Raw genomic sequence first — 6563 nt, forward strand, 5'->3', positions numbered from 1 at the left:
GGGGGAGGGAGAGAGAGCATGGGGGAGCTATTACGCGGGGGAAGGAGGGAGCAGGGGGAGAGAGAGGGGTGGGGGATCTTCACGGGGAGCAGGGGTGGGGGGTGTTGTTGGGCTCGGGTCGATGGGGAGCTGGAAGTGGCAGCTGCAGGGGGAGGTAAAGGAGGAGGAGGAGATGAAGTGGGGGCTGGAGGGAGGGGGGTAGAAGCGAAGTCGAGGCGGGTGTTGGTGATGATGGAGACGAGGTGGGTGGAGATGGTGGCTGTCGTGTAGGCGACGGCAAGCTCAAGCTGGTTCTGTGTAACCGGGTGAGAACCCAAGGGACCGGGATAGGAGGCTCATTTGCAAGAGTGACCTTGGGGGGGTTGGTTGCTGCTGCTGCTCCTGCTGTGCGTGGAATCCCACTCGAGTCACGACATGTCGGGGGTTGTGAGCATGAGCTTGAGTTAAACACACGGCCTCGGGAGGACCATCACGGCCATCGCACTCGGCAGTATTCATCGGGGCGGCCGCTGGAAGCGAACCGCGCGAACCGATTGCAACGAGCCAATGAGCCCCCCCCCCCACCCCCCTGCGCGTGTCGGAAGGAGATGGAGGGAGGCTGGAGGAGACTGGCATCCTGACAGGGGGAACTATCAAGCCCCACATGCGAATTCCCAGCCTCTGCTGAGAATTAAATAGCTCTGGGTCGCCCCTCCTCCCCGCGCGCTTCCCCCACCTCCCTCCTCCTGCCCCCACCCCCCTGCCCCCACCTCCTCCTCCTACCCCCGCCCCCCCTGCCCCCACCTCCTCCTACCCCCGCCCCCCCTGCCCCCCCCCCGGGCCTGTGCTGCCCACGCGTGGGGCATTCGCGAGGGGTAGGAGGAGATGAGACACCGAGAGAGAGAGAAACATCAATGATGCCATCAGGCAATGATTCAATGGGAGCAGGCGATGTTGTCTCACTGCTCGGTGTGAAACTGTTCACAGAGAGATCCGCCCGCCACTCGGCATCGCCGTTCATCATCGGAGACGTTCCGACGCGGTCGATGGCGTCGCCGCACGTGGAGCCATCGACCGCATCGTGACATCGTCACCAAGGGGCCGTTGATCGCCGTCCCTCTTCGTGGATTGAAAATCAACGGCAGGAGCCGCAGGACGTGCGCGATTGTGGCCACGCGAGACCCAAAGCTGTGGTGGGACTGTACAGTGAACCCGTGAAGACACAGAGAGACGCGTAGGAGATTAACGGAGGAGGAATGGCGAAACGACGCGAACGCACTCTCTCGAGGCCCCTCTCGCGGTGGCGAGCAACAGATCTCGACATTGACATCTTTCTGTTGAACGTATTTACTGCTGCTCTCGTGTCAGAGCGGAAGCAGAGAAAAACACATTCTCCTGCGGAGGGAGCTGGTTGGAACGTTGGGTTGCTCGGTCAATGGCCAGGGTCAACGGCAGCGTGGTGTATTCCGCAAATATGCCCGACTGTGAGGGCGGACACAAGCCGGCGTGAGTAGGTTAAACGTTGAGTTTTATAAGGGCACCACGGGGTGACCAGCCCCTCCCCACCCAGCCCCAACCCTCCCACCCTCCCCACCCTCCTCTCCCCACCCAGCCCCACCCTCCCCACCCAGCCCCTCCCCAACCTCCCCACCCAGCCCCTCCCCACCCTCCCCTCTCCACCCCTCCCATTTTTGGATGCACGACGGACGGACAGACACAATAATCCCCTGTGGGCTGGTGTAACCAGGAGGTTCCTACCAGTATAACGAATATTGAAGAGTGAAGGAGACACTCAAATAACACTGGTCTACAGCCAAAATGCTTCCGAAATAAATGTAGTCCAAGTTTACTAATTCTGGGTCACTGAGAATGAAAAATATGCTTAAAAATTGTTGATTGGCTCTAGTTTACAAGATATGCTACTGGGTCAGTATATATGCCCGTTGACTTGGGAATGGCGGAGAATAAGTGAGTTATAAAGGGAAGGGATCTCAATTTAAACCAGAAATGACTAAAATACATATTTTACTGGATCTATGAATAAATCTATGACTGGATTTGGACAGTACTTGGTTTTTGCGAAAAACAATGAATGATGCAATCTGAACCTGGTATTCCGTCATACATGATATGAATTGCATCATGTTATTTAGAGAATTCATGGATTACGCAATCATAACTAGGCTTATATGCCTCTGCTGAAGAAATTGCCCTATATCAGCTCTAGAAATAATACAGTGTCGTGCTCTCTTATTTGTCAGTGTTTGATTTTACAAAGGGACACATTTCTGTTTAGCCAAAGTGAGCAGATGCCTCGTAGTTGTGTGAACAAAGCAGATCACTTCTGCTATGTTTTTGGTGAAGTGACTTTTGCATCACAAGCACAGTATAACCACTATGGTTAAGAAAGCCTATCACATACTCTTTGGTTCTATTCGGTAAAGTCACGTAGATAAAAAATAAAACAAAAATCACGACGTTTTGGCCACAACACAAGTGGCCTTCATCAGGCGAAGGGACCGTGCTGTCCAGAGGACAGCGTTGGAGTGAAGACAGCCAAGCCCAGGTCGCGTCCTTTAAGCTGTGTGTGAGCAAACACAAAACGCTTTGACAAAGGAATTAGCATAAAATGCACGTAGAGGTCCAAATGCTGGTGTGAAGGGAAATGAGCTGCTGTGAAAGATTGGGAAATATACTATACCATTGAAATTAGTTTAATGTTTGGTATGATTTAGAACATCTTTCCAATGATTGCTTAATTTGAAACCATCCTCTCCGTTGAAATTGTGTCTGTGTTTGTAAATCTGAATTGCCTCGTGGACAAATCTCTGATAAAAACCCGTGGGTTTGCAGAGAACCTTGGTATCGGAGAAAACTATATCGTGATCACCCACAGCGTTGTAACAGTGGTCAGCTACGGCAGAAGAATTCGTTCTGCCGTGTTTCAAATCTGATTTGTGCTCGCGAATTCGGTCAGTGACATGTCGCTTCATCTCCCCGATATAGCAATCACCACAGGTGCAGCTCAATTTGTAAACCCCGGGGTACTGTAAGTCAGGAATGACATCTTTCACGGATGGGATCAGGTCACGGATTTTGTGTACTGTATTGAACCGGACCAGGATCTTGTGTTTGTTTAGAATTTTGGAGATCTTTTTAGTAACGCCTGCTATATATGGTAGTATGATGGTTTTGACCAGAGTATCAAGTGGTTGTTTCTGAATGGAGGGAGAAACAGCTTGGCGGATGGTACGCTCAGAGTATCCGTTCCTCTTGAGGGCCAGATGTACATGTTTTAATTCACTGGTCAGGTGGTGTTGGTCCGAAATGCAATGAGCCCTGTGGTATAACGTTTTGATGAGATAATTCTTTTGAGTCGGGTGGTGGTGAGAATCAGGTTTCAAGTAGGAATCTGTGTGGGTGGGTTTCCTGTAGACAGAATGTCCCAATGAGCCATCAGGTCTCCTCTCAAACAGAACATCCAAGAATGGCAGTTTGCCATCTTTCTCCACTTCCATGGTGAATTTGATGGCGGGATGTCTAGAATTGATGTGGTCTAGGAAAAGATTCAACGCTGGGAGGCCATGTGGCCAAATGACGAAAGTGTCATCTACATATCTCTTCCACAGGGAAGGTCTGAGGGTGGAAGTCTGGATGGCATCTGATTCAAATTTCTCCATGAAAACATTGGCTATCACTGGTGATAAGGGAGAACCCATGGGGGTACCCTCATTTTGTTTGTAGAAGGAGCCATTCCAAGTAACGTAGGTATTGTTGAGGCAGTGCCTAACCAGTGCAGGTGTGTCAGGGTCTAGTCCATGTTGGACCAAATTTTCAATTATTTCAATGGTATCAGGTACTGGGACCTTGGTGAACAGAGAGACCGCATCGAAGTTGACAAGGATATCGTCATCCTTGCAGACACAAAAGCCTCAAATCTAGAAAGCCTATCACCTTTATTTTGGCTGCAAAATTGGAGATCAGGACAAGGTGTGGGCCCCACACATATGCTGCAACACTTATGCAACAAATCTTCACCAGTGGTTGAACAGGAAAAGGAAATGTCTTTTGCAGTGCCAATTATTTGGAAAGAGCCAACAGATCATATCAGCAATTTATACTTCTGCATGGCGCCTCCAGTCGGGAAAGGTGTGTCAAAGAAGAAAAAGTGGACTGTGTATTATCCAAACATTCCATCAGCTATACGCCCAGTACCCCACGGAGAAGGACTGCTGGTTCCTGATGCACCAAAATCATGCTCACATGAGTCAGACGAGGAAGAGGATGAAACTTCTGGTACTGAACCATCAAGGTCACATGACCCAGATGTTCTACCATCATCCTCCTCTGAACCACACCTCATAACACAAGGTGAACTGAATGACCTTGTCAGGGATTTGGAACTACCCAAGAGTAAGGCAAAGCTGTTGGGATCCAGACTGCAGCAGTGGCATTTTCTGGCAGGTGATGTTAGGGTTTCCATGTTCCGTGACCGTCAAAAGGATCTTGTCCCATTCTTCTTCATGGAGGGTGATCTTATAGCCTGCAACAACATCCATGGTGATGATGGAAACCCTCAACATCGTTCATGATCCAGATGAGTGGAGACTTCATTGATTAATCGAATATGAGTCTTAAAGCTGTTTTGATGCATAATGGCAATGTTTTGCCATCAATGTCAGTTGGCCATGCAGTCCATATGATGGAAACCTATGACAACATGAAACAACTTTTGAGGTGCGTAAACTATGACCAACATCAGTGGCAGCTTTGTGGCGATTTGAAGGTTGTTGCTCTCTTGCTTGGTCTGCAGACTGGATACACAAAGTACTTGTGTTTTCTCTGCGAATGGGATAGTCGCGTGAGAGATTCCCACTACATCAAGATAGATTGGCCACTCCGACAGTCATTGGAGCCTGGGAGGAAAAGTGTTCAGCATCCACCACTTTTGTTACCACCTTTACACATCAAGCTGGGTCTGATGAAGAACTGTGTCAAAGTCATGGACAAAACACAATCAGCTTTCAAGTAACTTCGTGAAAAATGTCCAAGGTTAAGTGAAGCTAAGTAAAAGGATGGTGTCTTTGTTGGTCCTCAGATTCGTGAACTTCTACGAGATGATGCATTTGACAGTGCACTGCGTGGCAAGGATAACACTGCATGGAACGCCTTCCATCCAGTTAGTGGAAACAAATTTTCTCGGAAACAACAAGGCAGACAACTACAGGGAGTTGGTGGAAAACCTCGAGGCATACAAAAGCTTTGGTTGCAACATGTCACTAAAGTTACGTTTTTTGCACTCTCATCTAGATTTTTTCCCACCGAGACTGCGGAGCAGCGAGCGACGAGCATGGCGAGCGATTCCACCGGGACACTGCGACAATGGAGAAACGCTATCAGGGCAAATGGAGCCCATCAATGCTTGCAGACTTTTGCTGGACAGTGACAAGAGATGCTCCATTTAATGAATGTGTGGTGGGTAATTGTCAGGCGTAATACGCCGCCACCACTACTGGAAAATAGGTAGCTCCAGTCAGGGCCCAACAGGGGGCAATAGCGGGTCCGGCCTGTACCAAGTCGGACTGGTGGTTCAGGCAATCTGGAGGGCGGTTAGGAACCGGAGGTGGACACCCCAGGCCCCCAGTGGGGGCTGGGGGATTGCGCAACAATCTAGGTCCCTCCAGAAGGTTCCAGAGAGTGGGCGTGGCCAGGGCGCGGAGTGACCCTGTGAGCCCCATAAAAGCCGGACCCCAGAACGGCTCCGGCAGTCAGCGTCAAGTGAAAGAGCACGCCTGAAGACGAGGACCCTGAAGATCCCTGGACCCGACGTCCTTATTAGGGCCGGGTCTGAGTGGGCCAGTGGTCGAGACCCGAGGACCTTGGCTGGGTCGGGTCAGCCTCCCCTAGGTCCCGTTAGCCGGAGGGCTAAGAGTGGGTGGTCCCAGTGGCTAGGGCACGTTAGCCCAGAGGCTGTACCTCTTCAGGTCGTCGGGTAGAAGGCGCCATTACCCCTTCGTGTTAGGGACCCCGTGTGTTGTTAAATAAATACGTGTTGCCTCCTAAGAAGACTCCGTCTCCATACAACCCACTACAAATGCAACAGAAAAGCCAAGAAGCGCCGAGTACAGGCTGAATAAGGACTCAACTATGTACTTATATATAATAGTTTGCTGCCTTTTGTTTCATGATACATTTTGTTTATGTAACCCTTTAGCAGAATTTTAAAGTGTTACATGAACAGGACAGGTGACATGTTATCATGTAAAGCAACCATAAACACATGAAAACACCTAGGTTTACAATTTATGTGTGAAACTCTATCTACACAATATACATAGATGGGAACAGTAGCCAATCAGTTGTTTTAGATGTCATATTTGAATTCAGCACATCAAAATCCATAACAGCACATTTCATCTCTGAAGCAGACGACATCTAAAAAATCGTAGACCAGTGAAATCAAAGGGCAAGATACTGTTTCGGGGTCAACACTCAACCGCATGCCTTCCCTCCTTCGGCTGCCAGTCCGTGGCTCGTCTCGACCACGAACAGTCATCCCTTCTCAACACGTCTGCCGCTCAAGC

Source organism: Petromyzon marinus, chromosome 37 (assembly GCF_048934315.1).
Source record: "Petromyzon marinus isolate PM22_M1 ecotype Great Lakes invasive population chromosome 37, UKy_Petmar_22M1.pri1.0, whole genome shotgun sequence".
Lineage (NCBI taxonomy): Eukaryota > Metazoa > Chordata > Hyperoartia > Petromyzontiformes > Petromyzontidae > Petromyzon > Petromyzon marinus.